Source organism: Anguilla rostrata, chromosome 17 (assembly GCF_018555375.3).
Source record: "Anguilla rostrata isolate EN2019 chromosome 17, ASM1855537v3, whole genome shotgun sequence".
Lineage (NCBI taxonomy): Eukaryota > Metazoa > Chordata > Actinopteri > Anguilliformes > Anguillidae > Anguilla > Anguilla rostrata.
The window spans coordinates 23,232,160-23,243,971 of NC_057949.1; the positions used below are offsets into that span (position 1 = coordinate 23,232,160).

General features: G+C 37.0%; 1 protein-coding gene and 1 long non-coding RNA gene across 3 annotated transcripts in view; one reads left to right on the forward strand and one right to left on the reverse strand.

Moving 5' to 3' along the window:
* LOC135243054 (BAH and coiled-coil domain-containing protein 1) overlaps positions 1-9,996 on the reverse strand; it is a 95,341-nt gene extending 85,345 nt beyond the window's left edge. For both annotated transcript variants that reach the window (XM_064314542.1, XM_064314534.1), the window contains exon 1: positions 8,633-9,996. The gene's annotated coding sequence lies outside the window, so the exon portion shown is untranslated. The remainder of the gene's footprint in view (positions 1-8,632) is intronic.
* Positions 275-4,000, forward strand: LOC135243055 (uncharacterized). The gene is made up of 2 exons (XR_010326550.1): positions 275-857; positions 2,981-4,000. It is a non-coding gene; the product is annotated as an uncharacterized LOC135243055 (long non-coding RNA).
* Positions 9,997-11,812: the final 1,816 nt, after the last annotated feature.

The window sequence follows — 11,812 nt, forward strand, 5'->3', positions numbered from 1 at the left end:
TTTGATAACATGACAGGCGGTTGCAGAGATTCTCGCAGAATGCAAGTTTTGCATAAACTTTATTAAAATAGTCAAGTTGCAAGAGTGGACTATTTAAAGGTACATTCAGTCTTGCCTCGGTCTGCTTCCAAATAAAGACGAGGTAAATGCTAGTACTGTGTCACTTTTATGTTCACAAGGGGAAATAGTACATCAGAAGCAAAGGTGAGACTCATTTTACGATGGATGTTTTTTATTCTTTCTGTAGATGTAAAAATGCCTTGATCCTGTACTGTGGAATGCATTTTCATCTTTGTTAGACCTCTTTTAAACATATTTGATTTCACACACACACACACACAAACATACGTGTGTATGTATATGGTTAATTTGTTTATTTCTAAATTTGAATGGGAGGAGGCGAAGAGTAAAACAGGAATTTAACGTGAGAAGATTTTGATTGGCTGGCACGCTGCCATAACATTGTCAATCTCGCAGTGTAAACAAGGCTCTGATTGGCTGCTGGCCAGTCCGCACTGGGCTGTCTGAAAAACGCAATTACTGGGCCCTGTGGTTTCAAGGCAGCCCGGGGTTGAATGATGAAAAGAGATAGATGGACTGTTTCAAGGTTTCCCCTTCGCGGACCTCGTTGGCCTAAGAACCACAGGGATAGTCAGGAGTGAATCGAGGGGAATTCGGAGGGGGTGGGGGTGCACGTTGTCTCATCATATCGAGGCCAGTTTTTGGGGATTAATGCGATGCAATAACAATGTAGCAGTTAGCATTACTGAAGGGGCATGGCATAAACGGCATTAACCAGATGGAAGTGCAACTACGAACCGCTGAAGTTAGCGTTGGTGGAAAAATAACAGGAAACGGTAAGTACGGATCTACAGCCAAATGGAGACGGAGGTCTTCCAGAGGAGAGCCGTTGCTTGGATTTCAAATCCGGATTTCAGCCAGTGCTGAAGCTGTAGGCTACAAATGTTGTGTAGCCTCAGGATGATGGCAGTGCTTTGCCGATAAGCAAGATATATATACGCGAGGTACAGTATGTACGCATAATAGGATAACAAGGATGAAGAAAACAATAGCATGTTAGTGGACGCGTGTAACACATTTTGATATGTTACGTTTAAATGTCGCCCAAATGTCAAAGGTGCCGGCATGATAAACATTATTATTCAGAGTATAGGTAGTAATTTGAAAATGCCTGTGTATTTTATATTTAAATGTAGTTGTTGCTTGAATGTGCTTTGTAGATTTTTCTTCATTGTTTTACGTTAGGAGCATATGTACGAAATTACACACGAGAGAGAGAAGTTAAATGGTAGGCATTAAGATAATAGGTATCTTAAATTGCATTACCTTTATGAATGACAACACTATTTAGCAGTATCCTATGCCAACACCTTAAAACAGCCTATTCAAGTGCATTTTCCGTTATTATTATTATTGTTGTTGTTGTTGTTGTTGTTTTGTTGTTATTATTATTGTTGTTGTTGTTGTTGTAAAGACTTAGTATGCAAACAATAATCTGTAATACATTATTATAATTTCTAAGGATTGTCTAGTGTGTTTTTAAATGTTCAGATACTCATTCCTATGGAATTTCTTATAGACCTGACAGTGGAGTGTCAGTCATAATGGTTAGGAAAGGGAAATTAAGGCACAGCGTTAAGGTTGGTTGCAGGTTTGAGTCCCTGAAGGGGCACTGGTACTGTGCCTTCAGGCCCGGTGTTTAACTGGAATTGCTTCAGTTAAATTTCCAGCTGTATAAACAGATAATATGTAAACATAAGCTATGTAAATCATTCTAGATAAGAAATGTTTGCTAAGCTAATAAATAATGTGCTATTAACACCCCCCCCCCTCGGTCTCAGTCATATTTTCTACTGAGTATTTGTTTTTGTTTTTTGCATAAGACATTTTTTTAAAACTCTTGCTGATTTTAATTGTGTGTTGTACCATTCTATTTAAATCCGTATTAAACCATTTTGGATTTTGGTTTAGGCCCAAAGTTGCTCACATGTCCCACTGGTGAGTAGAGAAGGCTGGAACTGGAATTTGGAATTTATCTGGGTCAGATAAAACTCGCATCTCAAACCATTCAGACCCAATAATGGCAAAATGACTAAAGAGAATTAGGTGAAAATTAAACTCAAAGTCACAAATGACCAATGTACTGAGGTATTACGTTCTACATAAGTAATGCCAGGGTTGTGACATCTTGAACCTCCAACTTAGCTTCTTTAGTGCGAGAAACAGGAGCCCACACATATTCTCAATGTAGCCAATTCATCCATTCATCTTTACTAAGCATTCATTTCTCCTCTTTTTGCAGTGCCAGATTTCATGGCGACACACATGGGTATAGAAAATAGTTTTGAACAAATCTTCAACTGAGATTTTTAAACCCTATTTATTTATTTGTCTAATTTAGTTAATTTACTGTGCAGTTTTTGAGAAATATGGACGTTTCATATACACTTGCAACTTAGTCTGGCCAAATGTTTTTCTCACATTATTAAAAATAACAGAGTATATCCATGTATATTGAAGAAATAAATAGCATTTATTTAGTAAATGATGAATGTCAACTGGAATTTAAAACGTACCTGTATCTCACAAGTATAGAAGGATGTAAGGACACAGAAGGATATCATAGGACCATTCGTGTGTATGTTTTGTGTGTGTGGTCAAAACCATAGATCCCATCTATATCGATCCTGTCTGTAATATCGTTCTATACGATGCAGGTGTGTTCCAGTATGGGTCGAGATATATGTCCAGTATTTGTTATTTTCATTTCTCGAATGACAATCACAACGTGGATTTCGAAACAAACAGAATGACAACTATGACTATTTATAGGCAATATCAAAATAGATATTTAACGCCTTCTGAGGAAAACATTTTTTGCCTTATTGAGTCTCAGTTCCTTATTTTAGGCAAGCACACACACACACACGACAATGCCGTATTCTCCGTTCTTTTCTAGTCCGTGTGCCAGCGCGAGCTTCCCAATGGCGGAACAGAGGGATAATTAATGCGGAGTGACTGATTGCTCTTGAAGGAGACCAGTCCTACGAGAGGGATTGTCCCTGACCAACGAAGCGTTTCTGATTGACACTTTCCTACCATATTCCACCCACATGCAGCAACCGGAAGAGGGCATTTGTCACCGGCGTCGTATGGGGGGCTACAACACCCAGTTATTACCGTGGCTTTGCTTCATGCTTTTGTATGTCATGCGTACCTTCAAAACCTTAACCTGAAGGCCCAGACTCCTTGCTCTAGAATACTGCAAGTAAAAACGTTTACTCGAAAACCTCCCCAATATAATGTGTGGAAAATTCGCATGATAATTAAAGCACATAATTATGCATTCAACGGCAGTCGTGAACCATTGTTACTCAACAATGAATCCAGAACACCAACCAAATGCAAGACATAGGTCACGTCAAATGCCCAGATATTTCAATTATTTGTGGGTCCGACTGTACATTAGAAACATTCATTAAATCCATCAAATGCATCCTCTTATATAATGTTAGTTTTGGAGAAAAAATATCTTATGGGTTTCCACTCATAATCAATACCTAATCAATGATAGATTTCGATGGCAATATAAAAAACTAGAGGAATACGCAAAATAGGTGTAATGTTCGGCTTATGATACAACATCGATAAAGCAATTAATTCATATCTTTCTGGGTATTTTTGATTACATGAATGGCGTTTTAAATGGTCTTCAGTTGAACTAAGAAGAATATTCGTTCTTGTTGTAAATCCACTGAGCCAAAGAGGTTGAGAAACGTTTCCTATTTGTATCTGAAAATAGGCCACTTGAAGTGTTGTTCAATCCAAATTTTCTAAGCTGTTTAATGCCAAGCTTTTTAAAAGAAATGTTTGTTTTCATTACGTTAAATAATTCCATCTTTTCATGACTTTAATTACCAAAATGTCAAAACTGGAATAAAAAGAAAAACCAATAAGGGCCTCCCTGTTGAAGAAGTGATTATTTTGTTTATTGCTTATTATTTGGTGTCATTATTGTTTCAGCGCCTACACGTCTACAGTTTCTATTAGTTCACGGTGCATGCGCATTCAATGAGAAAGCATAAGATGAATTCAAGTTAAATGCAAGCGCTATGTTGTGTGCTGCATGAACACTCTGAGGAATTCAGGAGGCTTCTGGTGACCATCTCATTTCCGTCTCTAGTGCTCACTTGGGTAGGTATCGTGAGAGGTGGACGCCCAGACGAGTCACAATGTGTCCACCTCCCTTTAAGACACAATATTTATTTATTTATTTATTTATTTTTATTTATTTATTTATGAATGGTCGACCATTTGTACAAACTGACATTGATTTTGATTAGAATTTTGTATCGACGGGGATTGGAAAAGTTTTAAGTGAATCATTATGCCGTCTTCATGTAACTGGACAAAGAGGTGTTGCCCCTCTTAACATACAATTACAATACAAAGGCCACACAGGCCTAATTAGGCATACATGTCTGTTCGCCCGTCTGTCTGTCGGTCTATACAAATCCTATGTCTAACCCACATAAACTAAACGTTTAGCTTGTTTTAAAGTTAAATTGGCTGTATCGCCAACCTGGTCAGGGGTAGACTAAGGGTGGGGTCATCTTTCATAAAACAATGGTCATGTTCGGGGCGAAAAGGGGGAAATAAATTGTTCCAAAATTATGTATGGCTGTGAAATGTATATAATAACTATAACAATCGTTTTGTGGAGTTAATCCAGTCTCCGTGGGCAGGGCTTTACACACTTCGTGTATTAATATGATCAACATAACAATGTTTTCAACAAACTGCGGTTAATGTTTAAATGTTCTCCGTTTGTCAGACATTGCAGAGCTGGATACTGTTTCTTCTTAAAATGTAAATATTTACGTCGACTGTTTAACGGGGATATGGTAGGGATGACTTAGTGACGCTTAAGACAAAAACTGAATAATGAAGGGGGGCGTCTAAACTGCTACAGCAGGAGTGATTTTAAAAAGTGTGAGATCAGTCGTTGTAATCAAATGATTTCACAGTTCACCAAAGTCCGACGTGGTTCAAAAAATGGTCGCGTCATTTAGGTATTACATTATTCGTGATTCTTCTTTACTTGTACGTTAGGCCGTTAGCCGTCTAAATAAAGCACATACTGTAAGAGATTGTATTTGGATAAAAACAAGGCATATGTAGACCTACATATTTGTTATACGTAGCTGAAGGCGATTGGAGGTGTTTACGCTTGGCCGTTTGATTCCAGAGGTCGGTATTGTTTGGGGATGTCAATTGGAAAGCTCATCTGGCTTCAATTACGGCGAGTTTGGGCTTAACTCTCATAAACGGCAGAAACCATCGGTGGGCCTCCTCCATTACGACCTGTTTTATTGAAAAAAGCTTAACATTAAACTAAATAGGGGAAGAAGTGTATAGTAAGATAAACGAGACTGAAGAAGGACAAGAAAGACCGAATTGAGGGACGTTCAAAATGGTGGGGGAGGGGGGCTAAATGGAAGCTATATGCTGTTTATCTGGCCTTGTGATTGGGCATTCAAACAATTTCTAAATTTACTAAAGCCGTATATAAAGATGATTCTCATAAATACAGGAAATTGAGTTCAAGGTAAAATAAGGATATATGCCACGTCTATTAATATTACCATAGAGCACAATGGACAGCAATGCTCAAAAGCGCTCAACTGGATGTTGCAAGAGTCCTTAAAACGACAGAATTATTGCCTTCGTCATCTTTTGTATAACAGACTACCGAAGTCGAAATACTCTTTTTCTTTGAAACTTTACATATTTTAAAAGTAAATTAATCTGCAAAATCTCAGAGTTGTGTTTTATTTGTAGTTGCTTTAAGGATTTAGCATTGCCAACGTATATTATGACTTGTGTGACTGAGAAAACATATCTGAAATCACATGATAAACCGTATAAGAGTTAAAATAGCATATCCACCCTTGGTAACTTACACCTATCTTGCTATTAATTACTGTTAATAATTATATAATAACAAGAAAATTGTACCCTACTGAGCAGTTGAGTGACTGGGCTCATTTTAACACTTAAAACTCTCATTTAAACATCCAAATACATTCGAGCACTGCAACCAAAAATGTAGTCAAAATTACAATGTTTAAAATAATTTCCCAACATAAAAATTCTGGAAAGCAAATTAAATAATTGCATTAGGCCTCTGTGCCTGAAACAGATTAAATCCATAGGTTTGTCATCCACTGAAACATGTCTTCGCCTTCGCCCCGCCCCCACCCAAGCAAAAAAGTGAGATTTGTCTGAATGTATTGAAGTGCGATCAATAGAATCGTGTCTAGTTTATGTTTAGGGCGATATATCCACTTACTGGTTACGTGGCCGCTAATAATTATCAAAGTAAATAACATGTCCAATATCTAAAATTCGCCTTCAATGTTTACGCATTGTGCAATTTATTTAACAACGTGTGGTGCATGTAACATATTTACAAGCTAGGAGTTTAATTAATCAAAATTTTAGTCCTGGAAATTAAATTCACACGTGACTTGAATAAATGTTTTTATGTCTAATCTGTAGCATTTAATATTGTGTCGTGGCATTAAATATCAGGCAGAGCAAATTCAATGCATCGCTGTCGTCTCGACCGGTCGTTAATCAAATCATACGTAACACAACCAAAAGCGCAAGAAAATGTCTCTGCAACGGCAGCCACAACAAAGCGACAGGACAGCTATTTAAAAAAACTCACAGTAGCCTACTCGAGATGGTCTCTGCCCGTATACATCTGGATGACTGCATATAACCGTACAGAATATAGTATTGGTGGTTCTGTAAAAACACCAGTAACAAGCATCTTCTTTTTCTTCTTGTTTTTACCATTTTCGATATCAAGACTGTAATAATAGGAATAATAATAATAATTACAATAATATTATTACAACAACATTATTATTACTATTATTATTATTATTATTATTTGTGGGTTCGTTGACAGGGCTATTTGGAAAAATCACTATCAATGTCAATGTCTTTCTTTTTTGTCGTGTGTGTAATTCTATTCACTTACTGTTCTTGGTCTTAGTTTGTGCAATAACAAACCATATATATATATATATATATATATATATATATATATATATATATATATATATACACACACACGCGTGCGCGCGCACACACACATTTGAATAACTGGTGGGTGTGTGATTGAAAGATAAAAGTGGGTAATTTGATAATTTTTAAATTAAGAATAAAATAGTAAATTTTGAATCATAAAAATAAGATAGATATAATAATAAAATAATAGATAGATATCTGGATTTAAGTGTCGAAATAGTGTCTCATTTTGCGTTAAATATGTAGTTGATGCATGGCTGAACATGAACTAAATGCGCAACCTAATGCCTTTATAAATAAATGCAGCCTTGCATTAATAATGGTTATATTTATAAATATATTTTCTTAACTACAGACATTTAGAGCTGCTGCGCGCAAAACATGTGCAAACCTTCCGTGTAGATTACATAAAATATACGTGTTTGTAAATCAACATTCAAGAAATAAAAAAATAACCAATCTAAACAGTATATAAGCACTCCATAAAGATCTAAGCTTCCCGATAGCACGGCGGTTTCCATTGTTCCATTTAACGCTAGTTTCTCTGGTTGAAAAGCCCTCCGGGTGAAGATGCTTGACTAATTTAAATTACTAAAACATAGAAACGCGCAGCGAAGCTAAGAAACGACATAAACATCGAGTTGTATCTTATATATATATATATATATTTCAAATGTATCTGGAAAAAACTGGTCTACTTAAGTGAGATAAGGCAGTACAACAGCTGACTTTCTTAAACAGGACACCGCAAAAAAAGCCGTTCCGCCAAGGTTGAATGATTCCTCTTATTTGTGGTTGAATATCGGTTTCCAGAATTATTCGCCTGGTCAAAATGTTCGCATAATGCAAAAAGAAAGCCACACAATGGCTACCAATAGGGACCACAGCAATTAACAATTTGCACCTTTTGAGTTTTTTTTAAATGACATTCATGTGTTTTGATTTTAAAACGAGTTAACATATCATTACTGAGTGGACACCAAATGTGCTGCATTCAATCTTGCAAACCAATGAGGCAGCTGATTGAATGTGGTTTGTAAAACACAGGGATTCAAAGTCGTTCGTATTATTGCGAGTTCCTTCTGCCTCGATGAATGATTCATGACTGTTCGAAATTAATAAGCGTTGCAGAACGGAGATCAAATCAAAAGCTCACAAAATATAGTTGTAAATTCTGCACATAACGTGATATTCATATAAACGATTGAACGTTCGGTTTAAGCAGACAACAGTTAACTTTCATGTGAGCATCGAAATGCATGAAGAATACGAAATATGTATATAAATAAAAAATATCCACGCATAATAATAATAATAATAAACATTATATGAAATTGTACAATGATGTGTGCAATTTTAAACGTTCAGTGGTGCGCGTATTGATAACATATAGGCATGCATTAATTATCCTATATCTAAAATGTGCAAATGAACAACACTGCTTTTTAGGCAATGATGACTCTGTTGTTGACAAAGGTGGATTCTGATGTGGAGAGCAAAGAGCACCTACCTATTACAAACGACCGTCCGTGTTGCAAACCAAAAATATATACGGACAGCGCGATTTAGCTTTACGCGAGACACGAACCAAAAATACAAATCCTGGAAACGCTGATGTTAAAATGCGGAAACGGTGGAAATGCTTCTCAAGTTTCCCGACGCTCAATTACAATCCATTTCCAGTCGGCAGAGAGGTTGATGTTCAGAACATCACACACGCTTTGACTATTTTAATCGTGGGAAACCAGGTCCTTTTTCCCCGCAAAGAAGGACATAAGTACAAATGTATTTTTTTTATCCTGCTGATAAGTCTCTTCCATTCGAAAACAGATCCCTAGTTATGCGCGCGAAGAAAATTCATCCGAACACACACTAGTCTCTTCAATAAGGCTCTATGATCACGAATTTACGGCTGGATGACGCGTCCTCTTCTCACACAATGGAGCTCAGTGACATTAAACAGAGAATTGATGGAGAGACGAACGAATTCTAATCTCTTTTCCACATTCAGGCCATTGCTCCTTGCTTTTTTTAATTAGGGGAGGGAGAACACCTATTGTGAACGCACTGCCCCGCTTCCTCTTTCTTCCTCCTGTCATTATTATTATGGTTGTGTATTTGATTGTTGTCATGAACTGGACTTCTGCTTGGATTGATGAAGAAAAAAAACATACTCCTCTCCACCCTTCAACGATTTAACACCGCGCAGCCAAAGATCTTCCATTTTTGAACTCCCCCCCCCCCCCCCAACACACACATACACACACGCGCGCGCGAATTTCAGAAAAGAGAAAAGCCTTTCACAACAGTGACACTTATAGAAAGCAAATTCGCCGTTTCGGTCATAGCTACAATCAAAGCAAACGGTTGCCAACCTCAAAATGTTTATCGTTCGCAAAACAGGCTATTAACAGTGCAAAAGCCAACGTTTTTATTTAGTTACTTCCAAACTTGAAAGGCCCACTCTGTTCACAACTATCTTCGTTTTAATTATTGGGGGGAAAAAAAACTATAAAAGAGAGTATAAACAAAACGCTGCAAAGAAGAAACTAGTTGAAATATAAGCTGCGGTCGCCATTAACGCAGCAGAAAAAGCTCAAACAGATTGTGAAGTCTGCTCATCAAAGGCTAGACTAAAGTAACATCAAAATAAATACACAAACAACGGTGCGATTCTACGCAATTTTACTTCCAGAATCTTGCGGCATTACCTTGGTGTAAATATCCATGGAAGAAAAAAGATATTTCTTTCTAAAAGCTAGACTATTCTTTAAAACAAAGACACTGCTAAAAGTGATCGGCCCTAATTTTTTGTCCCCTAAAATGGAGAAATTTTCGCCTTAAAGGCAAAGCCTTAGTTCCCACTGATCCCCGGAGCAAATTTCTCTCCCCTACCTTTAAGGTCACCGCCCCAGGAACGCTGACGTCACAGTGTTAACTGCTTCACCACCGTGCAGAAAAAGTAAGTTTTTTTTTTTGGTCAAGGAAAGCGTGCTCTGTGAAGTCCCAAAGTGAAGTACTTTAACAACAACAACAACAACAATAACAATAACAACAATAATAATAATAATAATAATAATAATAAACCATATTATCATAATTGTTATTATTGTCCCTATTATAAATATTTTAAAACAATACATGTCTTGCAGAATGATTAAACAAATTTTAAAATTTTACTTAATTGTTAATTTAGTGTGAAACAGGGCGTTGCTGAAAAAGAGCATCCGTGCTCAGCGAACCTACCCTGGGTAAATAAAGGTAAAATAAAAATAAAAAATGTGTCCCTTTTGCATAGTAAGTCAGTTAGTTTTTTGTGAATAAATGACAAAGTAACATTTTAAAAGTATGTATAAAAATTTTCACCATAAAATATTCAGTACTGCACACTGGCTATACAAAATTATTGATGCAATCTTTGCATCCAATACATTTAATTTCATGCCAGAGGTTCAAAAAAATTGTAAAAAGGATAAGATATTCACACGGTAAACACACGGTGTGTGTGTACATGCTTGCATGCATACACATGCATGTGTGTGCGTGTGTGTGCATGCATGTGTGTGCATGCTCGCATATGTCTGTGTGTGTGTGTGTGTGTGTGTGTGTGCACGTGTGGGTGTGTTTCTGTGTGTATGTGTGAGTGTTCGTGTGTGTGTGTGTGAGAGAGAGAGATAAACACAGAAATGTGCAAGACAGAAAGAAAAATGTAGATGAAGCGACAGAATGGAAGAGGACAGAATGAAAAGGAAATTAAGTAAACTTAATATTAAGTAAAGCAGTCTGGTTTACGCACCCTTGGTAGTAGAATTATCAATGTAATTTTGAAACATTATATTACACAAAATAGGCAAAATTTTATATAGATACTTTATATAACGGTGTCCCGATTCGGACATGCTTCCATGTAATTAGTGCATGTTTCATGCTACTGCATTTCAGTTTAAAGCAGGTGTTGGATTTAACGGTCAAACATCAACCATTACACAGAAGCAGTGGGGTCTTCTGTTACAGGGGGGGTCATCTGGGGGACGCTTGCACAGAAAAATGTTTGGGATCAGCTGCTCTAATGGGGTACACCAACAAAGGCAGATTTACCTCAAAATGGCCCAGACTGTTGTGTTGTACAGTACAAACTAATGACAAAGGTACACATCAGCTCTCAGGACTTCTGTTGTAAAGACAGTCAACCCAGGAGGCGCCATTTTGTTCCCGGGGTAAAACAAACAAACAAATAGATAGATAGATGTTCTCCTTATGCACACGTACAAAAGTTGTTGCAGCCCAAAAAAAAAAATAAAACATGTAGGTAATTTGTCCATTTAACCTGTCATATACACTTAGGAAATGAACAGATCTGTAATACGATTATTGATACTGCACCTTATTCAAGGGACTTTATATTAGCAGAAAAAGAATATGTTAGGGTTCTAAACCCTGGGAATTGTTGACTGAACAGTAAATGTTGTTTACTGCAGAAATGCTTTGGAGTCAGTCTGGTTGCAACAGTGACACTGGTATTCAGGTTAGAATGGGGTTTCAGTTCAGCGTTTCTATGATTCATCAAAGACTCTCTGTAAATGTGTGATTTGCAAGCCGTGTGCCCATTAATACTGTGGTCTCAGAATTCAGGTTAATTTGGCTCATATCACAGTAACTTGGAGGCGTTCAAAATGGGCATTTACAGTTT